The sequence below is a fragment of the Manis javanica genome, chromosome X (genome assembly GCF_040802235.1).
Source record: "Manis javanica isolate MJ-LG chromosome X, MJ_LKY, whole genome shotgun sequence".
Lineage (NCBI taxonomy): Eukaryota > Metazoa > Chordata > Mammalia > Pholidota > Manidae > Manis > Manis javanica.
The window spans coordinates 132772225-132797010 of record NC_133174.1 but is presented as its reverse complement, the minus strand read 5'-3'; positions in this window follow the sequence as shown (position 1 = coordinate 132797010).

The following is a 24786-nucleotide window of genomic DNA, read 5'->3' as shown; positions in this document are numbered from 1 at the left end:
GTGGCCGGTTGTGTGTACCTGTTCTCTGCAAGTGACTGGAATCTCAGTCTCTCTGACTATTCTGCCTGTCTTAGCTCTCCAAGCCCCCTAATGTCCAGAGCACCATGTAATGTAGGTTCGTGCTCCCAGAGCTGATCTACATGGCTTGGTGTTCAGCAGTCCTAGGCTTCCAGCCCCTCCCCACTCTGTTTCTCTTCCTCCTGCCAGTGTGTAGGGTTGGAGGAAGGGCTTGGGTCCTGATGTCTTGCGACTTTGCTACTTTACCCTTTTCTGTGAGGTCTTCTCTTTTCCCCAGGTGTAGGCTGTCTGCTGAAGCCTTCTTGCCTGTTCCTCTTTCAGTATTAGTTGTAATTGCTATATTTTCATACTATATGTAGTTTTGGGAGGAGGATTCTATCTTATTTCTCATGCTGCCATCTTTAAGCCTCTCACCTGGACCTTAGTTTTCTTGTGTTATATGAATGGCTTAGATCCAAAGGTTTCTGCATACCAGCTGAGGACTAACCTTTTATAGTTTTATGACTCCCTGCCCTCTCACTCTCCTACTATCTTCACTTTCATCTTTAGGTCCACTGGAGATGCTACCATATAACTTAACTTAATGTCATATAGCTAAGTATTTGTTACATCAGTTTTTGTTGTACTTTCAGTTTTTCACTTTCATCAGTAACTTCTACATTGACATTTGGAGAATAATAAAAGCAGTCTTTCTCTGTAATGTGAGAACATTGCTACATCTTTGAAATTGGGGTCATTAATCTAAACATTCTTCTGGGTGAGAGTGACCCTTGCCTTCATGCCCTCAAACTTCCCCTGTAAACATTTCCTGACTGCTTCCATTTAGTGCTTTAATGGGGAGTCAGAAGAGCTAGCTGCCAGATTTCTATCTGCTGCCACGTCCCTGTGTCACCAAGGGCCACTGATTTCCCAAATTGCACCTCAGCTTCCCAACTATCATAGGGGGCTTTATTTGGTGGTGTCTAGAATCTGTTATTTTTCTGGTTCTGTATGAATTTATGTTTGGGGATGTCAATTATTTAAAGACAAGGAAAATCAAAGGAACTTTTAATGAGCACCTACCATATACCAAAATTGTAGGTATACTTTAAAGGTAAGGAAACTGAGGACCAGAGAAGTTAAAAAGCATGCATAATCATTAATAAAATAACAGAGATACATATAGCAGAGTTAGGACTTGAATATGTGTTTGTTTCCATTAGCCATACTGGCTGGAATGGTTAGTTGGATCATTTTATTTATTTATTTTATTTAGTATGTGATGGGGAACACATTTTTGAGCAACGGTTTATGTGATAAAAGGCATAATTTCAAAAGGTCACCATCATGGTCTTCCTAGAAGATAGTAGCCATATTTAATTCATCCCTTTACTTTCTCCATCTAACACAGTATTTATCAAATATGGATACATAATTGATGTTTTTTGAATGGGTAGATGGGTGGATAAATGAATGATCATGATAAATGAGTCATGAAATCAGAGAAATACTAATGGCTACTGTGATAATCTGGATGTGAAGTAATAAAACTTTGAACTAGTCTGGTGGCAATGGGACAGGACACTTGCATAGACTGAAAAATTGACTGGACCTGAAAACCAATTAGATAATGGGCACGAGAGAAGCCACAGATGACCCCAACGCTTTTGAAGCCTTGTTGGTTGCTCTGACGGTTTGATAGCAATCTCAGAATTCTGGTGGTCACCTTGTAGTCAGGCATCTGTTACCAAGTGCAATGGAGGTCTGCAAACAATAGAAAACAAATGGAACACATTACTATCTGAATGAACTGTAAGATTGAATCCATGCATTTATATTTGAGTTTGACTCACATAAGGACCAAAAAGCATTAAAAGGGAGGTGGTGCAGAAAATAGGGGATATAGGTCTTATGTAGAAGTTAATTGCAAGAGGCTATTGTTTCCCTTTCTCTCTGGGCCTTGAAATGTCAGGAGGTTATGATATCCTTTATCAAGAGGAGCATCAACATTCCCACAAAGCAAGCCCAGATCTTCACAACTTACTTTGAAAAACAGACCACTGTCTTAATGACAGTGTATGAGAGCAAATGGACTTTAACTAAAAGAAAGAAATTGCTTGGCAAGTTCATACTTTCTGGGTTCCTCTAACTTACTGAGGCATTCTCAAAGTCCAGATAACCTTTGACATAAATGCCAATATCATTTTTAGTGTAACTGCTGCAGACAGAAGTACTGGCAGGAGGAACAAATATAGATTAGAAGAGGAGGTTACTAGAGAGAGAGGAGCAGACAGAAATACTATAGAATCCTACACCTTCAATGGCATGCAAACAATTAAAAATAATACTTGGAGACTCAAGTTATAAAAAGAAGATTCTTGAAAAGTGTCAGGAAGTGTTAAGCTGCTTCTAGTGTAAACAGATTGCTGAAAGAGAGGAGTGCGAGTGTTCACAGAGAGTGTGAAAGAGCCTTCGGTCTGAGTGTGATCAGGATTTACTGTGTAGGGGGATCTGGCCGCTATGGCTCCATCAGCTTAGAGTAGCCTAGGTCTAGTATTGATGAAGTGGTCTAACTAGTCATTCTTTTGAAAATTTTTCCTGTTTTTCCTGCTCTCCACAACTATTTATGCAGTTTGTAGTTCAGTATTTCATGCTTAGTTTGCAGCCTCGGTGTGTATGATAAAGGAGATTCAAAACTTAGTTTAATGATAAAAATTTGTGATTTTTTTCAGCACTTTAATATTCATGCTTCTATACCTTGTGGGTTTATGAACTTCAACACATTTTTTAACACCTGAAGTTTATGTTTGGTGACTTGTTTGGGAATTAGTACTTATAAAATATTTAAACACTTAACTTCTATAATAAGAAACGGGTTGCATTACCATCCTACAGTCTCACTGCTTTAATAACAGTTATTACCATGAGCAAATACTATGACTGCAAACGTTCACAAACATTTTGTTCTATTCCTCTATGTTGTACATTAGAGCTTACCACTTTTAGTTAACATTTCTGTGTATTTCTTTAAAAAGTCTTCCTAGCCCACTGCTGTCTGCATCTCTCAATTTACAGAAAAATTACAATCCTTCCCAGGTGCAAGTTGTCAGTGTGAGATTTTAGATCTTCTCATTGTATGTTGCTTAATAAGGGTTGGAATGCATTTTCATACCACTGATTGTTCATAGATTGATTTCTCAAATATGTCAAAACATCTGTTCATTTAAGGAGGAAAGGATTTGTTTCTTGATCTTAAACTCAACACAAAAATTTCCATGAAAATACTGTTGTAATGACAACTTCTTAATGAATCTTGTGACACTTTTGAGTTATAGAAAAGAAATATTTTTTTGTGCATCACAATTATGGTCCCATTTTACTGCAGTTCATAAGTTTAGGAGTATATTTAACTTACTTAAAATGGGTTGATACTGACATTAGGAACAGATGCAGTAGCATCTAAAGGAAGCAATAAAGGAACTATTAATTTTGGTGAGGTGAGATTATCTGATCTTTTGAATTATCTCAGGGCTTCCTTTCTTCCCTGGTCTTAGAATATTGAAGGCAGAACAGATCATAGGTTGGAGCCTAAGACCAGAGAACTGAATATTTGGCTTCTTGGGCCTATGCATGGCAATGAATGAGTGAATAAACGAAGGGCCAAAACATCCTACTTAAAGTAAATCCAGTTTTCTGATATCTTAATTGTACATATTAATTTAGAGTAATAAGTTAACCAAATCAACCTCTGAATGACATCAGTTCTCTTCAGCTCAATTAAAAAACCTTTATTGAACACTGTGGATTCAAATTCCTGAAGTAAAGCACTGTGATTACCCACAGGAGCTTACACTCTAGTGAAGCAATAATGGTAAAAGGAGAAAGCTGAACACATGAAGGTTACCAGATAATCCAGAGTGGCTGAAGGTATCAAATTTGTTTTGGAGGAATAGTAGATGAGATGAGCATGGAAGACCTGGCCAAATGCCTGGCATGGGAGTTGTGCTCCCCAAAGAGTACTGACCTTTCTCCTTTCTAAGGGTCTGGATGATTAAGGCCTTAAAACTGGGTATTTCAAGAATAGGAAGTTGCGAGAAGTGATGAGTTAAGAGCCAGAGAAATAATTGTATTGGTGGTAGAGTGGGATTGGTTAAATGCCACTGGGCAAAATTAATGTGGGATTGCTAAAATCCTTATAAATAGCAACTAGGGACTTTCCATGAGAGGCAAGGCTTGGCAAGGCTCATGTTAGCTGACCAGGACAAAGATTGGAGGAAGTCCACTAAAGTTGAGGGAATCACCACCAGCCACAGGAAGTGCTGTATGAGTTTGCTCAGGCCTACCATCCAAAGTGCCACAGACTGGATGGCTTAAACAACAGAAATGTATTTTCTCACAGCTCTGGAATCTAGAATTCTGTAATGAAGATGTTGTCAGACTTGGTTTCTTCTGAGGGTCATGAGGGAAGGATCTGCACTAGGCCTCTCTTAGCTTATCGATGGTCATCTTCTCCCTATTTCTTCACATGGTCTTCCTTCCAATTATGTCTGTATTCTTATCTTCTTTTCTTAAGAGGACATGAGCCATATTGGATTAGCACCTACCCTAATGACCTCATTTTAACATAATTACTTCCATAAAGATCCTGTCTCCACATATGATCACATTCTGAGATAGTAGGGGTTGGATTTCAGCATATGGATTTTGGAGGAAGAAACACTTCAGTTTATAACAAGGATCTTGGTTTTAATAAACATCTTCTTTTCTAATTGCTGGACTTTGAGCCATATAAAATGGATGAACAAAACAGCTCTTGCCCTTAGAATGCTCACTTTCTACAGGATTATGTGTTTGAGTATTCATTTTCTCTTGACATGAGTAAGGGTCACAGGGCTTGGCAATTGGGGTGAGCCTAGAAAAATAAATAAGGTTTTGGGGGGAAGTGTGCTGAGGCAACTTAAGCAGAAGGAAAATGAAATGGTTGAGGGAAGATGCAGAATTTAGACAGCATCAGTGGTAAATCATACAAGCACAGGAAGTATTAATATGGCAATGTCCCAAATATAACTATATATTTGCATCACTTTCAGTGAAAATGAGCCTTTGTTTGACTTTGGTTTTTGCAAAACATTAGATACACTGCCTTGATGACAGCTTCTTGGGGACATGAAATATAAACAAACATGACAGGATACTAGTGTTTATCCATCTGCCTGATGTGAGATTTAGTGGTATTTAGAATGAAATGATTTCCCAGAATCTCACAATAGGAATACAATTTACCTAAATTTTGTTCAAGAAGCAGAAATGAAAAACTTTCTATATTGTTCCACAAAACAAGGCTTGAGACAATATTTTAGTTATTTGTGTATTGAGAAAAAAGGATACTATACTGGGCATAATAATTGCTCAATAAAATAGCTCATTGACTAATACATTTTTAGACTTTATGGACTTTAAAATCTAAGAACATTATATATTACTGGTGGGTTTCTAATAGCATTACATTGAAAGTCTAAAGACCAGTATTTGTAAAAGATTATTAGATTTAATTAATCAAACATAGGTTATGTTTGTAATATAAATTATATCTGCATACTTAACACATGTTTTCACTTTCATATTGCAATGCAATGGTGGTTTATCACACTCACATACACACACACATATATAAAGTTGGTGTGTTGAATAAGTGCCACATGAAATTGGTTTTATTGTTTTATCCCTCTATTAACATCTTGTAACAAGATTCAACAAACACAACCGACATTAAAAAGTTTGCACCTAGCTCAATGATGCCTTCAGACCCCTCCAGTAATTACTCGTGAATGTCCTCTTTTGTGCTTTGTGACTTGCTTCAGATAAATCAGAGAGAGTGAGTTGTGAAGGAGAAAATTGTTCCCAGCATTCAGGTAAACTCTTAAGGAGAATTACACTGGATTCAATTTGGGGTATATTATTTTCCTTGTGACTCACCTGTGGTCTGCTTGTATTTTGGGTACCCTTGGCCTCACCGCTTACTCACTTCCTCACATACAGTGTGACTTCTGAGATAGAAATTTACCCTAACATTGGCTTCAGGAAAACCCAGAGAAGCAGAATGGTGTCAATATCATTGTTGGTTTTACATTATAAGCATTCTCATCACTGAGCTCCTGATTAATAAAGAGCATTGAGGTCTTTCCAGTTCCTGTAAGCTGAGAGTGAGCTCCATTGGGAGGTACTAAGGAGACCTTCTCCAGAGGGCAGAATGTTTGAGAAGAAGGAACATACCATGAAGGAAGACATCATAAAGTAACATGCAAACAAAGCAAGTTGCTTGTAGGCGTGATTCACCATGTAAACCTTGGTTAGGGAACTGGGAGGGAGGAGGGCATATTTGGTAGAAGAAGGCACTCTGAGTCTTGCTGACTCTGGTTTATATTCCATCTTAGCCTGTATTTTCTCAGATATTGAGGAGGTTGTGCATAACAGGCAATCCTTATAGAGCACTGTGTGCCAAGCACCACTTTTATAAATTAAAAAATACACACACACACACACACACACAGTAACTAATATAACTGAAGTTATATGAGAACAATACTTTTATTCTCCATTTTACAGATGAGAAAACTGAGGCACAGAGAGGTAACTTGCCCAACATTATACAACTAATAAGTATTACAGCTGGGATTTGAACCCAGGCACTGTCTCTTAAGAAATACTTGGACACTTAGTCCTTGCATACATCCGCATACACACACTTTGAACACATATATAGGGCTGGAGACCTGTCTCTGAATTCCAGCCCCTGCTCTGCACTTCCTGCCCAGTTCCTGCAGCTAGCTGGGGTCTCTCAGTGTGTGTACTTATAGTTGATTTTTTTTTAAGTTGTGCCCCACATGTCTCCCAGAAAACCATGCCTACCTCCCTGGGCTGCCCTGCTGCCAAGCTCATGTCGCTGTCTCCTTCCCTCTGGATGTTGTGCTTGCAGTCTGAATATTTTTTGCCCTTCCCCCTCCATTATCTTCTGGACCAAATTAGTGGTTCCCTTTTGATCTACAATCCAGCTGCTTTCTCGCCTCCAGTTGCCCCCATACCGCAATACTTATATCTATTATTCTTGGACTTAGATGACATATGAAAGGTATGTAGTGACTTGTTTTTTACAAAGCATAACATGCAAACTGGAGAGGAGGATGTAGATGACAGCATCCACAGAGGGAAAGGCTAGATATTGTGAAAGTGACCCACTTGGAATATTATTACTATTTTGAGAGTTGATCTCCTTTCTTATTTTTTGAGTGTCACTTCATTTCCATCCGTATTTACTGAGTAAAATAATAAAATAATCAAATGGAACATTTCCACTTTACTATCCATAGCAGTGGCTTATAAATTTTAGGGTTGGTTGTATTCCAGTACCTTCCCTAAACTTCAGGGATTATAGCCTCTCGTCATCCACATTACAGTGGTTAAGTCCTACCTAATTTATAGAGAGTATAAAATGGGCCTTACTGAAATATTTGGCTACTTCATGTTCCCACAGTCTTTCTATGCATGTCAGGGTTTGTGGTACTTCTAAATGAGCCACAGCAAATCAGAATGACTAATGTGACAGTTTTAAGAGAAAGACAGAAAAACAGTCTGCATGGTCATCTTCTGCTTGTTCTCTGAGAACTGTGGCTCCTGTGAGGATGCAGCTTGAAGTGGAAAAGGGTGCTCAGAGGGCCTAGTGCAGCTCCCAGCCCTCCCATTGTCTGGGTGTTTGCCTTCATACAAGCCACTTAGCATCCTGTGACCATCAATACTGGGTTTTGGAATAATTCTCACAAATGATAACTTGTGATGTGTATCCATGTTCAACTAGTAAAACTAACATTGGATGTTGGCAAAGCTGTGCAGAAACAGGTGTATATTACTGACAGTGTTAAAACTGACCCACTTGGAGCAGTGTGGCAGAATGTAAATATCTGCATCTTTTGGCCCAGTCATTGGATTCCTCACATTTAAATTTACGTTAAGAAAACTAATCCAAACTGAGGAAAATGCTCTCTCACTAAAACACTGTTTATAATAGCACCGTAGTGTAACGCCCATCCATAGAAAGGGAAAAAACCCTGGATGTTCAGCAATAGAGTGATAAAGTGTCTCTACTAGGTAATTAAAAATGGTGAACATCAAGACCATTTTATTACAGCAGTCACCAAACTGTGGCCAAATTGGGCCAAATTTATCCCACTGCCTACTTTTATAAAATAAAATTTATTGGAAGATATTAATGTCATTCCTTTCTATATCTGTTATGGCTGCTTTTGTACTACAGTGACAGAGATGAGTAGCTGTGATTATTTTAATAGTATAGGTACTATTTATTGAACTCCTATATATGTCAGGTATTTGCAAGATTTCCTTATTTTTTAAAGTAAAAGTTGTCTGCAAATCAAAACCACAATGAAATATTACATCACAGAAGTCAGAATGGCTAACATCAACAAAACAAGAAATAGCAAGTGTTGGTGAGGATATGGAGAAGAGGGGAACCCTCCTACACTGTTGGTGGGAATGTAATTGGTAAATGCAGCCACTGTGGAAAATGGTATGAGGTTCTTCAAGAAACTAAAGATAGAATCACCATATGATGCAGTAATCCCGCCTCTAGGAGTATATACAAAGGAGATGAAGTCACTGTCTCCAAGAGATATCTGCATTCCTGTGTTCACTGCAGGATTATTCACAGTAGCCAGGGTATGGGAGCAAGCAAGCTAAGGTCTGTCAACAGACCAGATGAATGGATAAAGAAAATGTATAAGAGAAATTTACACACACACACACACACACACACACACACACACACACACACACAACATGGGTGAATCTGGAGGGCATTATGCTAAGAGAAGTAAGTAAGACAGAAACAAATTAAATAGAGTATGGAATTAAAAAGGGTTGAACCCATAGAAGCAGTAGAATGGTGACTGTTAGGAGCTGGGAGGTGGCAAAATGGGAGGCTCGTAAAAGGGTAAAAAAAGCTAAAGTGTCAAATCTAACCCTCCAAACCTCTGGACTTGATATCATCATCATCATCATCACCCCAACTGAAGCTGAAGAAGGTAATGTTTGCCCAAGGTCATAGAGCTAGCAGAAGACAAAAGTGGAATTTTAACTGAGCCTTGTTATAAGTCCAAAGACAAATACCCTTTTCACTGCACTGTACTCTTTGCAAAGGTAATTTTCCTCCAGCTGCCAAGTTATTTTGTATTTGCATTGCTAGGGTATGATACTAGCCACCCAACTTAACGATTCTTGGGTATTAGCCTAAATTCAATGCAGTACTTTAGTACATTTGTCTAGAGGTTATTTAGACAAAAAACTGTTGCCCTATTTTTCATTTGTATCAGTCATGGTTTTACAGAGAAAAAGAATCAGTAAGACACATACACACAGGCACACACACAGACATATACATGTGTATTTATTCATTTGTTTCAAGGAATTAGTTGATGCAGTTGTGGGGGCTGGAAAATTGGAAAGTTGACACTCAGGAGTCTTGAGGCAGGATTTCTTCTTCCACAGGGCAACCTCAGTTACTCTTTAACCTTTCAACTTCTTGAATGAGCCCACCTATGTTATCAAAGATAGTCTCCTTTACTTAATTAAAGCTTACTGATTGTAGATGTTTACCACAGCTGCAAAATAACTACCCAGCAACACCTGATTCTGTTAGACTAGATAACTTGGTCCCTATGAAGCTGACCATCATGACACGTGGGCCCAACATGCTGTGAACTCTCACAGCCATTTGTTTTCCTTCTGTTACATGCTTACATGGTTGTCAGAATGAAGTAGCAGGTATTGTGTTAGATGCTGAGAATTCAGAAAGAAATGATTGTCTCTGCTGTTAAGAAAAGAGACTGCTTTATAGTTTTTAACATCGTGTGTTGTGTAACAGGTACTCCAGTGTTGGAATTGATGCAGAGCACTTTGGTACTCAAAAGTTCCCTAATATTCATGCCCAAATCATCAACATTTCTAATATTATCCTCTTTCACTCTTTGGGTAAATTCCATTGTAGATATAACTATAAGCCTAAATTCAATGCAGTACTTTAGTCCAGGCATGCTTTGATGCTGGCAGAATCAACATGATTTCAGAAAATCTATTCACTTCAGCCAAAAAATCAGTACATTTGTGGCAGTTCAATGAAATACAGCCAACTTTAGGTATTTTATGTAATAAATGTAGGATGTGGTCACAACTTGCCAAAAAACTGATTGATTCACTGAATTCATTAGAGAGAAAAAGAGAAAGCATACCTAGTTCCTCAGCATCCTAAAGGTTCATATCCAGTGAATACATTAGTGTTTCAAGTTACTCTTTTATCAGGTGGTTGGGCTGTTGTGAAATGACACTAAAAATTATAATGAGCTTAATTATTCCATTTTCATTATTTCTGCTCCTACCAAGAACACCTAGGGGATTATTGACGATACCATGAGTTACTCTATTAAAAACAACTGTTAAGAATTTTTAAACTTTGGTTTATCTCTGTAGATGTACATCTGTACAATACTTTGTTACTTTGAAAACCAATATAATTGGTATTCATTGAATATTTTCTATGTCCTAGACTCCTCGTAAATACCATCTCATTTATTCTTCTCAGCAACTCTGTTTGGCAGGTGCTATGATTCCATATTACAGGTGAGGAAACTGAGGCTCAGAGACCACATAGGTAGTGACAGAACTGAAATTTAAATTTAACTCTTACTCTTAAGATGCGCTCTTTTTCATTATGTCACATTGAGTCTCAGTAACTCCATTCATCATTGTGTTGTGTAAAAAAAAAACCCTTCCTCATTTAGTAGCCAAGCTAATATGCTTATCATTTAAAATTATATAACAATATTGTTTCAGAGTTTTCAAACACTTTCACTTGTCACATATTTTCCTAATAGGTTTTCCTGTGGAGCTCTTTTTAGCTAATAAAAGAAATAGTCATCCTCATGCTTGCTTTTAGAAATCTGTATTAAAAATGAATGGTTGGCTCACTTGGCCCAGCATAGAATAACAAAGTGACAAATGACAGTCCCTTCCTGTCAGGTGTTAAGAGTACCGAATCAGGGATTTTCCCTTGTCATTAATAGCATGCTTTTTATTTTGCATATCTGTCCCAGTTGTCCATGGAGGTGTGGCATTTAGTTGCTTGGATTGATCTTGTATTGTATGATGACTTCCTCATATGCTTCATCTTTTCTTGTCAAGGAAACAAGTGAGAAATGGTTGTTAAAATATGAAAATGGACTTAGAGTTTATACATTTGAATCAGATGTATCAGTTGACATCTGGATGACTACATAATGGGACCAGTGGGATAAGATGGAAACCAGAGGCAGCATTTTGCTAGATCCTTCTGTAAATGAACCTTGAGGCGAGTGATAAAGTGACCATGTGCTTTACCCTCCTAGTCCTTTCAAGAGTGAAAGTGGGATCTCTTAATAGTTATGCTGGGACAGCAGGCATTACCCTGAACATAGGATCACACTGTCCCTGGGACATCACCATAAAAATATGCTATATCAGGATTTTAATGCTAAATTACCTAAAGTTGCCAGTCCTCTTAGTTCTAATTCAACCAATATTTATTAACTATCTACTATGTGCTTAGGTTCTGTAATGGATGGTGTGTACAGTATTGGAGGATGAGCACAGAGCTGGATGGACAGGGACAGAAATGACCACTCCTAATGTAATTTGGATGTAGTAAAGATATGAGAGTTCTCTGGGAGTATAGTGAAGGTGAAATATTGTGATCCAGATATGGGATGGAGGAGGGGAAGATTATGGAACACTTGGCATGTTTGAGCTAAACCTTGAAGGATGAGTTTTGATTGAAAGTAGGGCATGCAAGACAGAAGGCAAAGCATGAGTAATGGCACTTGTGTGTGGAAGTGCATGTGAGTTAGGAGAAAGAGTGGATTTGTGTGGTGGAGTACGAAAAGCGTAGAACAAAGTGACAAATGAGGCATGAAAAGTCGGTTGTGAATAAGATTGTGAGGGCTGTATCAAGACTGTGAGAGGCTTCAGAGCCTCTCCGTAAGAAGGAAAAATAGTGCTCCTTGTATAAATCACTGAAAAAGAGAATCAGATAATAACATGAGTAAAGTAAAATTCAGTACCTTCCCCAAGCAGCATGTCTTCATATACATTTTCATTCATTAAACTGGTATTACTCATGGTGTGGTTCTCAGACTAGTGGTATAAACTTTACTTGTAAGCTTAGAAATGCAAATCCGTGGGCCCCTACCTGAACCACTGAATCCAAATCTCTTATGATGAGATCCAGGAAACTGTGTTGTAATTAGCTCTCCAAGGGGATTCTTCAGCAACTTAAAGTTTGAGAACCACTGCATTAAACATTTACTGAGTGCTTCTCTGCTGCAGCTTCTGTGTTGGACACTGGAGATACGGAGCTGAGTAGAATTAGGTACAATCTCAACTCTTGATGGTTGAACAGTAACATCTAAATGAAAGCCTCCTCTATGAGAAACAAACTGCAAACTGATGAAATCATCAGCTAGGTCATAATGCCTTACTGGTAAGTGCTTCATGACTGCAGTACTAAGAATTTAAGATATATTCCAGAATTTTCCAGGGAAATATGGGAATCTTTTCTTGGCAAGCATTTGTTTCATTGTGTATAGGCTTTTAGGATAGCTTAATTTGTCTTTAGAGATAGTTCAAGTGCTAGTGAGGATTTGGGAGGAAGCTATATTTTTTAGGTTGTATCTTTTTAATAGCTTTATTTCTGATTCTGTGATATACTCATCCATTCAGAAACATTTAAGCACTTGGTAATTAATCCTTAGCCATGGGCAAGTATTCTTCTTTAATGTGAAATAGTTCAAATGTACTGAAGTATCTATGTACATATCATGCAGATTTAATCTGTCATTTTGTTATATAAAAGGGATATTTTAATGTATATCAAGTCAGACCCAAGAAATATAAAATAGAGAGAATAGAAAAGTAGTCATTTTTGAGGATATAAGGCCTGAATATTTTCCAGAACTAATGAAAGTCCTGAATCTTTGGATATAGGCGATATTAGATATAAATAGCAGGAAATGCAGAAATACACAAATTGCTCTAAAACTATAGAAAACCAAAGACAAAAAACCTCCAAATCAACTACCAAGAAAATGAGATGAAGTAATATTTCTCAAGGACTTGAGAGAAAATAATCAGCAACATTGTGTACACCTAGACAAATCTTAACAGTGTAGGAAAAATGAAGACATGCAAGGTCAACGAAACAGCCTGCTTACAAATAACCGTCATTGAAGAAACTTCCAAAGAATTTATACAGGAAGAAGAAAGAAAGACTTCAGAAGCAAGATCTGAGATGGCAAGGAAGGATAGTGAAGAAATAATTATGAGACAGATAAAACTAAATAATAGGTGTCCATATAAAATGCCCTTAAATATTACTATAAAATGTTTGACATATAGTAATTTAGTACCATTTACTTGTAAGTTGCATTGTGATTTCTCCTTTATCTCAACAGTTATTCAGGAGTGTACATGTGTCTTGCCAATGGGTTTCAGCCCCAGGCAAGTTCACTATGGATTCAGTGTGACCAAAGAAATGACAGTAAAGCGTTCTTGGGGTGAAAGGGTTATACCAACTTTATTCCCACGGTGGCAGGTCAATCACTAGAATCCCGTCCACTCAGAGCGAGTCTGCATGCAGCAAGCCGGTGTCTGCCTCTGGGCCCCTCTGTCCACACAGCCATCTCAGTCTCTGTCCTTGGCTCTGCCACCACCCCAGCCTCTGCTCTGCTCTCCTGCAGCCTTGCAGCCGCGCCACCATGTCGCCCAGAGCACTTGGTGGAGCTCTTTATAGAGTCAATAGTAACGTATTGTCCATATGTGTACTGAGCTAGCTGACCAGGGCCAGCTGAGAATCCTGGCCATAGGAACCTTCACTTTATCCACAACATGTATATATTTATTCAACTTTTACTACTGATTTCTAATTGTATTGTCAAATATTTTCATCTGTAGATACCAATTCTTTGATAATTGGTAAAGCCTCCTCTATCAGTTATGCTTCAGCAGCACTTAAGGTCTAGGAAAAAGCAGGCAGATGCAACTGGGATTTTGACAAGGACTTAACTCAAAAATACATTCAGGGTGGAGTGGCACCTGGAGACTGTCGATAGTGAGAAGGGACTATTATGATGGCCAAGCTTTATGAGACAAAGGGAGGAAGCAGTATTACTGGAGCCCAGTGAGATGTACAGCAGTGGAGATGGGGATCCTCCGTGCAGAGATGCAGATGCTCTATACAAAGGTGAAGTTCTAGAAGGGTGATGCCAGTGCCAGAATCATGGCACCCACCTAGGCACAGAGGGAATGGAAAATCACCTAGATCTCTCTTTCTTCATGTTCTCCTGCCAGTATCTCCCATTAGCTATACCTAACTGGAAGCCAGAGGGTAGGGAGTCAGGTGATGTAGCTTATAGGGGTTACCACTTAAGACATAGTACAAGGCAGAGAAAAGCAAAGAATCAATAGTGGATGGGAGCACATGGGAAACAACCAGCGAACTTTGTGAGGTGTGGCATGGCATAATTTGTATATGCTCTATTTTTGGTCAAAAGCAGTATGTATGCTTTTGTCAGTCATGGTCCAAGTAGGAAAACAGAAATCACTCCAAGTGTTTTATAAAGAGCAAATTTAGTATAGAGAATTGGTAAACAGATGATGCTAATGCAGGGAAATCAGATGGGAAGGTGAGACAATTTAGAGATTAACAACAGCAGGCACTGCATCACTTAGTTCTGGAGAGGCACAGAGTCGATGGTGTTATCAGAAACCAGAACCCAGGCCGTCTTTAGGACACAAGGCTATTCTGTCAGGGACATTAAAATTCATGATTTTAATAATTGTTGAGGACTTGTTCCTTTTATCATTTTGTTGTTTCTGTTTCTATGAATGCTCTTTACATAAATTATTTGCATTTGGTATTTATATTTTACGCCTTTTTTATTAGTATTTCCCTTTGATATTTTCTTTTTCTTCAAACTATGTTGTTTTACTCATAACATGTTTTTTTAGGTAGCCTATCATCACAGATCATGTTACTTTAATCTGTTGTGATAGTCTCTTTCAGTGGATAAATCCAATCTAATCACATTTATTTTGACTGTCATTATTTTCAGATTTTTTCTTACCACGAACTTGGTCAAATTCAGTGATCAGATCCTCTGCATTTTTGTGTCTCTCTGAGTGTATTTAGTACTGACCTTACCATTCATGAGAGGCTATACTTTGCCTTTTGGTAAAGCTGATTTCATTTAGCACTAAAATAAAAGAATGATCTGTAGAAATTTCATCTTAAATCCCTGTTATGCTTTGATCTGTTGGGTAGAAAGGTTCATGGTGAGTTTGGATTTTATTGTTACTTTTTTTTTTTTTTTTTTTTTTTTTTGAGAGGGCATCTCTCATATTTATTGATCAAATGGTTGTTAACAACAATAAAATTCAGTATAGGGGGGTCAATGCTCAATGTACAATCATTAATCCATCTCAAGTCTAATTCTCGTCAGTCTCCAATCTTCTGAAGCATAACGAACAAGTTCTTACATGGTGAACGAATTCTTACAGAGTGAATAAATTCTTACATGGTGAACAGTACAAGGGCAGTCATCATCGAAACTTTCGGTTTTGATCATGCAATATGACCTATAAACCATCAGGTCAAATATGAATATTCATTTGATTTTTGTACTTGATTTATATGTTGATCCCACATTTCTCCTATTATTATTATTATTTTTATTTTTAATAAAATGCTGAAGTGGTAGGTAGATGCAAGATAAAGGTAGAAAACATAGTTTAGTGCTGTAAGAAGGCAAATGTAGATGATCAGATGATCAGGTGTGTGCCTATGGACTAAGTATTAATCCAGGCTAGACAAGGGCAGCAAGACATCCACGGATGCAGAAGATTTCTCTCAAAGCAGGGGGGGTGAGGTTCTGAGCCTCACCTCTGTTGATCCCCAAATTCTCACCTGATGGCCCCCCTGCGACTGTGCCTGTCTTAGGTTGTTCCTCCCTTGAGGAATCTTACCCGTCTCTGGCTAACCAGTCATCTTCCGGGGCCATACAGGGAAATGTAAAGTTGGTAAGTGAGAGAGAAGCCATATTGTTTGCAAAGGTTAGCTTTTTACTTCTTTGCAGATTTATGCCCTGTGGCTTCTATGCCCAGCACTTGTCTCGAGGTATCTTTACCACCTGGAGGAATTATGATACTCGGTAAATTCGATATGAGGCACGAATTCTATTTAAAGTTTGTAGTTAGGAAGGAAGAAGAAAAGCTATAGATGTAGCATATGAAGGAAACTTGGGAGGATTGATTATTTCTTTGACATATCTTCTTGTATAGTACCTTAAGTATGTATAGGTTTTAAACTACTAACTAATTTGCACACACATATTGACATAATAGGAATACGGTGACATAAACAAAGCAAATCTATAATTACCAGCCATCTCCAGTGAAGCCAAGAAAACCATTTAGGCACCCTAGGCATTTGTGAAAATTTATCTATGATATGATGGATATTTTCCAACTGTACTTGAACCATCAGACAAATTAAAGCAGCCCATTTCTGGGATCTGTTCACATCCCATATGTTCTTTTAACCATAGATAGTCTATAGTCATGAGATTTTGGGGTGCTACAACTTGCACCCCTCCCAACTCCTGGTTGAGTTCCAACAGTACAGATCCAGTCAAATTCGTTGTCTCACTGTATGCACATGCCAGCCTAGACATCTCCCTCCTCCTTCTTATGGCAAGTCCAGGAGATGGTGGGCTGGATGCAGCCACAACCGCAGCATCGTCCGGATCCCTGTGGAGGCTTTTTGATGATCATCCCCCGGCACGAGTCCTCCAGAGAGTGCTGATGCCGGAAGCTCCTCCTCATATCGTATCTTAGTTCATTTTCTGGGTATCCAAGCTAGGCCTTGATCTTCTGCGTAGAAACAAACAGACCCTTTGCCCACACTTTGACATGCCCTCTATACCACTGTACAGAACTCATTGGAGGTCAGCACACAGTAACTGCTTTTTTTTTTTTTTTTTTAATTAAGAGAAAGGAATATTATCAGAAAAGAGTACCTCCATAGCTGATCATCTGACACCCTTTAAGTGATCAACATTAAGGATATTTAAAGCATGCGTTGATCTTTGATTTACCAATAGTTTTATCCTGTTAAGGAGTAATCCCCCTTTTCTTTCTTTCTTTCTTTTTTTTTTTTTTTAAATTTTTAATCTACACTTACCTGAAGAATACTATGTTTACTATGCTCTCCCCTATATCAGGTCCCCCCTAACAACCACATTACGGTTACTGTCCATCAGCTTAGCAAAATGTTGTAGAGTCACTACTTGTCCTCTCTGTGTTGTGCAGCCCACCCTCCCCTTTCTCCCTCCCCCCCATGCATGCTAATCTTAATACCCCCCTTCTTCTTCCCCCCCCTTATCCCTCCCTGCCCACCCATCCTCCCCAGTTCCTTTCCCTTTGGTACCTGTTAGTCCATTTTTGGGTTCTGTAATTCTGCTGCTGTTTTGTTCCTTCAGTTTTTCCTTTGTTCCTATACTCCTCAGATGAGTGAAATCATTTGGTATTTCTCTTTCTCCGCTTGGCTTATTTCACTGAGCATAATACTCTCCAGCTCCATCCATGTTGCTGCAAATGGTTGGATTTTTCCACTTCTTATGGCTGAGTAGTATTCCATTGTGTATATGTACCACATCTTCTTTATCCATTCATCTACAGATGGACATTTAGGTTGCTTCCAATTCTTGGCTATTGTAAATAGTGCTGCGATAAACATAGGAGTGCATCTGTCTTTCTCAAACTTGATTGCTGCGTTCTTAGGGTAAATTCCTAGGAGTGGAATTCCTGGGTCCAATGGTAGGTCTGTTTTGAGCATTTTGATGCACCTCCATACTGCTTTCCACAATGGTTGAACTAATTTACATTCCCACCAGCAGTGTAGGAGGGTTCCCCTTTCTCCACAGCCTCGCCAACATTTGTTGTTGTTTGTCTTTTGGATGGCAGCTATCCTTACTGGTGTGAGGTGATACCTCATTGTAGTTTTAATTTGCATTTCTCTGATAATTAGCGATGTGGAGCATCTTTTCATGTGTCTCTTGGCCATCTGTATTTCTTTTTTGGAGAACTGTCTGTTCAGTTCCTCTGCCCATTTTTTAATTGGGTTATTTGTTTTTTGTTTGTTGAGGCGTGTGAGCTCTTTATATATTCTGGACGTCAAGCCTTTATCAGATCTGTCATTTTCAAATATATTCTCCCATACTGTAGGGTTCCTTTTTGTTCTATTGATGGTGTCTTTCGCTGTACAGAAGCTTTTCAGCTTAATGTAGTCCCACTTGCTCATTTTTGCTGTTGTTTTCCTTGCCCGGGGAGATATGTTCAAGAAGAGATCACTCATGTTTATGTCTAAGAGGTTTTTGCCTATGTTTTTTTCCAAGAGTTTAATGGTTTCGTGACTTACATTCAGGTCTTTGATCCATTTTGAGTTTACCTTTGTATATGGGGTTAGACAATGGTCCAGTTTCATTCTCCTACATGTAGCTGTCCAGTTTTGCCAGCACCATCTGTTGAAGAGACTGTCATTTTGCCATTGTATGTCCATGGCTCCTTTATCAAATATTAATTGACCATATATGTTTGGGTTAATTTCTGGGGTCTCTAATCTGTTCCACTGGTCTGTGGCTCTGTTCTTGTGCCAGTACCAAATTGTCTTGATTACTATGGCTTTGTAGTAGAGCTTGAAGTTGGGGAGTGAGATCCCCCCTACTTTATTCTTCTTTTTCAGGATTGCTTTGGCTATTCGGGGTCTTTGGTGTTTCCATATGAATTTTTGAATTATTTGTTCCAATTCATTGAAGAATGTTGCTGGTAATTTGAGAGGGATTGCATCAAATTTGTATATTGCTTTCGGCAGGATGGCCATTTTGACGATATTAATTCTTCCTAGCCATGAGCATGGGATGAGTTTCCATTTATTAGTGTCCCCTTTAATTTCTCTTAAGAGTGACTTGTAGTTTTCAGAGTATAAGTCTTTCACTTCCTTGGTTAGGTTTATTCCTAGGTATTTTATTCTTTTTGATGCAATGGTGAATGGAATTGTTTTCCTGATTTCTCTTTCTATTGATTCGTTGTTAGTGTATAGGAAAGCTACAGATTTCTGTGTGTTGATTTTGTATCCTGCAACTTTGCTGTATTCCGATATCAGTTCTAGTAGTTTTGGAGTGGAGTCTTTAGGGTTTTTTATGTACAGTATCATATCATCTGCAAATAGTGACAGTTTAACTTCTTCTTTACCAATCTGGATTCCTTGTATTTCTTTGTTTTGTCTGATTGCCGTGGCTAGGACCTCCAGTACTATGTTAAATAACAGTGGGGAGAGTGGGCATCCCTGTCTGGTTCCCGATCTCAGTGGAAATGCTTTCAGCTTCTCGCTGTTCAGTATAATGCTGGCTGTGGGTTTATCATATATGGCCTTTATTATGTTGAGGTACTTGCCCTCTATTCCCATTTTGCTGAGAGTTTTTATCATGAATGGATGTTGAATTTTGTCAAATGCTTTTTCAGCATCTATGGAGATGATCATGTGGTTTTTGTCTTTCTTTTTGTTGATGTGGTGGATGATGTTGATGGATTTTCGAATGTTGTACCATCCTTGCATCCCTGGGATGAACCCCACTTGGTCATGGTGTATGATCCTTTTGATATACTGTTGAATTCTGTTTGCTAATATTTTATTGAGTATTTTTGCATCTACGTTCATCAGGGATATTGGTCTGTAATTTTCTTTTTTGGTGGGGTCTTTGCCTGGTTTTGGTATTAGGGTGATGTTGGCTTCATAGAATGAGTTTGGGAGTATTCCCTCTTCTTCTATTTTGTGGAACACTTTAAGGAGAATGGGTATTATGTCTTCTCTGTGTGTCTGATAAAATTCCGAGGTAAATCCGTCCGGCCCCGGGGTTTTGTTCTTGGGTAGTTTTTTGATTACTGTTTCAATTTCTTTGCTTGTAATTGGTTTGTTTAACTTTTGTGTTTCTTCCTTGGTCAGTCTTGGGAGGTTGTATTTTTCTAGGAAGTTGTCCATTTCTTCTAGGTTTTCCAGCTTGTTGGCATATAGGTTTTCATAGTAGTCTTTAATAATTCTTTGTATTTCTGTGGAGTCTGTCGTGATTTTTCCATTCTCATTTCTGATTATGTTGATTTGTGTTGACTCTCTTTTTCTCTTAATAAGTTGGGCTAGAGGCTTATCTATTTTGTTTATTTTCTCAAAGAACCAGCTCTTGGTTTCGTTGATTTTTGCTATTGTTTTATTCTTCTCAATTTTGTTTATTTCTTCTCTGATCTTTATTATGTCCCTCCTTCTGCTGACTTTAGGCCTCATTTGTTCTTCTTTTTCCAGTTTTAATAATTGTGATGTTAGACTATTCATTTGGGATTGTTCTTCCTTCTTCAAGTGTGCCTGGATTGCTATATACTTTCCTCTTAAGACTGCTTTCGCTGCATCCCACAGAAGTTGGGGCTTAGTGTTGTTGTTGTCATTTGTTTCTATATATTCCTTGATCTCTATTTTGATTTGTTCATTGATCCATTGATTATTTAGTAGCCTGTTGTTAAGCCTCCATGTGTTTGTGAGCCTTTTTGTTTTCTTTGTAGAATTTATTTCTACTTTCATACCTTTGTGGTCTGAAAAATTGGTTGGTAGAATTTCAATATTGTGGAATTTACTGAGGCTCTTTTTGTGAGCTAGTATGTGGTCTATTCTGGAAAATGTTCCATGTGCACTTGAGAAGAATGTATATCCTGTTGCTTTTGGATGTAAAGTTCTATAGATGTCTATTAGGTCCATCTGTTCTAGTGTGTTGTTCAGTGCCTGTGTGTCTTTACTTATTTTCTGCCCGGTGGATCTATCCTTTGGGGTGAGTGGTGTGTTGAAGTCTCCTACAATGAATGCATTGCAGTCTATTTCCCTCTTTAGTTCTGTTAGTATTTGCTTCACATATGCTGGTGCTCCTGTATTGGGTGCATATATATTTAGAATGGTTATATCCTCTTGTTGGACTAAGCCCTTTATCATTATGTAGTGGCCTTCTTTATCTCTTGTTACTTTCTTTGTTTTGAAGTCTATTTTGTCTGATATTAGTACTGCAACCCCTGCTTTCTTCTCACTGTTGTTTGCCTGAAATATGTTTTTCCATCCCTTGACTTTTAGTCTATGCTTATCTTTGGGTTTAAGGTGAGTTTCTTGTAAGCAGCATATAGATGGGTCTTGCTTTTTTATCCATTCTATTACTCTATGTCTTTTGATTGGTGCATTAAGTCCATTTACATTTAGGGTGACTATTGAAAGATATGTACTTATTGCCATTGCAGGCTTTAGATTCGTGGTTACCAAAGGTTCAAGGTTAGCTTCTTTAGTATCTTACTGCCTAACTTAGCTCGCTTATTGAGCTGTTATATACACTGTCTGGAGAGTCTTTTCTTCTCTCCCTTCTTATTCCTCCTCCTCCCTTCTTCATATGTTGTGTGTTTTGTTCTGTGCTCTTTTTAGGGGTGCTCCCATCTAGAGCAGTCCATGTAGGATGCCCTGTAGAGGTGGTTTGTGGGAAGCAAATTCCCTCAGCTTTTGCTTGTCTGGGAATTGTTTGATCCCACCATCATATTTAAATGATAGTCGTGCTGGATACAGTATCCTTGGTTCAAGGCCCTTCTGTTTCATTGCATTAAGTATATCATGCCATTCTCTTCTGGCCTGTAGGGTTTCTGTTGAGAAGTCTGATGTTAGCCTGATTGGTTTTCCTTTATAGGTGACCTTTTTCTCTCTAGCTGCCTTTAAAACTCTTTCCTTGTCCTTGATCCTTGCCATTTTAATTATTATGTGTCTTGGTGTTGTCCTCCTTGGATCCTTTCTGTTGGGGGTTCTGTATAATTCCATGGTCTGTTCGATTATTTCCTCCCCCAGTTTGGGGAAGTTTTCAGCAATTATTTCTTCAAAGACACTTTCTATCCCTTTTCCTCTTTCTTCCTCTTCTGGTATCCCTATAATACGAATGTTTTTCCTTTTGTATTGGTCACATATTTCTCTTAGTGTTGTTTCATTCCTGGAGATCCTTTTATCTCTCTCTATGTCAGCTTCTATACGTTCCTGTTCTCTGGCTTCTATTCCTTCAATGGCCTCTTGCATCTTATCCATTCTGCTTATAAATCCTTCCAGGGATTGTTTCACTTCTGTGATCTCTTTCCTGACATCTGTGATCTCCTTCCGGACTTCATCCCACTGCTCTTGCATTTTTCTCTGCATCTCATCCCACTGCTCTTGCATTTTTCTCTGCATCTCATCCCATTGCTCTTGCATTTTTTTCTGCATCTCTGTCAGCATGTTCATGATTTTTATTTTGAATTCTTTTTCAGGAGGACTAGTTAGGTCTGTCTCCTTCTCAGGTGTTGTCTCTGTGATCTTTGTCTGCCTGTAGTTTTGCCTTTTCATGGTGATAGAGATAGTCTGCAGAGCTGGTACAAGTGACCGCTGGAAGAGCTTCCCTTCTTGTTGGTTTGTAGCCTTTTCCTGGGAGAATAGCGACCTCTAGTGGCTTGTGCTGGGCAGCTGTGCGCAGACAGGGCTTCTGCTTCCTGCCCAGTTGCTTTGGGGTTTATCTCCACTGTTGCTGTGGGCTTGGCCTGGCTGGGGCTGTTCCTCCAAAATGGTGGAGCCCCGTTAGAGGGGGAGCAGCCAGGAGACTATTTATCTCCGTAAGGGGCCTCTGTGCTCCCTGCTGCCCAGGGGGTTAGAGTGCCCAGAGATCCCCAGATTCCCTGCTTCTGGTCTAAGTGACCTGTCCTGCCCCTTTAAGATTTCCAAAAAGCACTCTCCAAACCAAAACAACAACAGCAACAATGAGAGAGGGAACAGAAAGGAAAAAAAAAAGAAAAAACACGCGATTTTTTTTTTTTTTCCTCAGGTGCCGGTCCCAGGCACCCGCGCACTGGTCCTGCTGCCCTGTCTCCCTAGCACCAGGGTCCCTGTCCTTTCAAGGCTTCCAAAAAGCACCCACTCACCGGTCCCGCAGGGAAGGAACGCTCAATATTCTTGCTCCTCAGGCACTGGTCCCACGCACCCGCTCACCAGTCCCGCCGCCCTGCCTCCCTAGCACCGGGGTCCATGTCCCTTCAAGGCTTCCAAAAAGCACTTGGCAAAAAGAGAGAAAAAAAAGGGGAAAAACGCGCGATTTCTTCCGTCCTCAGGTGCTGGTCTCAGGCACCCACCCACCGGTCCCACAGGGAAAAATGCGGGATATTCTTTGTCCTCAGGTGCCGGTCCCAGGCACCCGCTCACCAGTCCCGCCGCCCTGCCTCCCTAGCACCGGGGTCCCTGTCCCTTTTAGGCTTCCAAAAAGCACTCGCAGAAAAGAGAAAAAAAAAAAGGGGAAAAACGCGCGATTTCCTCTGTCCTCAAGTGCCGGTCTCAGGCACCCGCCCACCGGTCCCGCAGGGAAAAACTGGGGATATTCTTTGTCCTCAGGCGCCGGTCCCAGCCACCCGCTCACCAGTCCCGCCACCGTGCCTCCCTAGCACTGGGGTCCCCGTCCCTTCAAGGCTTCCAAAAAGCGCTTGCCAAAAAGAGAAAAAAAAAAAAAAAAAAGGGGAAAAACGCGCGACCTCCTCCGTCCTCAGGCACCGGTCTCAGGCACCCGCCCCCAGGTCTCGCAGGGAGAAACGCGGGATATTCTTTGTCCTCCGGCGCCGTTCCCAGGCACCTCCTCACCGGTCCCGCCACCCTGCCTCCCCAGCAACGGGGGCCCGTCCCTCTAAGGCTTCCAAAAAGCGCTCGCCAAAAAAAAAAACTGCTCCGGTTTCTCTCCACCCGCCGGGAGCCGGGGGGAGGGGCGCTCGGGTCCCGCCGGGCTGGGGCTTGTATCTTACCCCCTTCACAAGGCGCTGGGTTCTTGCAGGTGTGGATGTGGTCTGGATGTTGTCCTGTGTCCTGTGGTCTCTATTTTAGGAAGATTTTTCTTTGTTATATTTTCATAGCTCTATGTGTTTTTGGGAGGAGATTTCCACTGCTCTACTCACGCCGCCATCTTGGCTCCCGCCGAGTTTGGATTTTATTCGAAGTGTAGAGGACATCCAATTAGAATCGTTGTGACTTTGGTGGAGGTGAGAGTGAAAGCGACATTGTAGTGGGTTTGAGAGGGAAAATAAGGGGCTGAATCAGAGACAGGAAGTGTAGAGAACTGTTTCCAAGAATTTTGCTACAAATGGAAGCATAGAAATGAGGGGATAGCTGGCAGGGCAGTTAAGATCAAAAGAAGTTTGTGTTGTTTGTTTTGTAAAATCAGCGAAATGGCAGTCTGTTGGCGTATGTGCTGGTGAGGATAGTCCAATAGGAAAAAAAGAGCAAGGATAAGGGAGACTTGCTGGAGTCTGTCCTTTGTAGACAAGAAGGGGTAAGATCTAGGACACAGATGATGGAGGTGTTGGCTAATCTAGGGGCAAGGAGATTTTAACTGGAGCAACAGGGCCTTTAAGGTAAGCTAATGGAAATGGGACTAAATCCGTAAGTTGATTTAACATTAAAAAGTTCTTGAATATTTCACCACATGGTCTGCTCTGAAATTCCCCATGTCTGCAGTTGGCTAAGGAGAGTCTAAATTTTAGAAAATGTAGCTGAGACCTAATTAGCTCCTA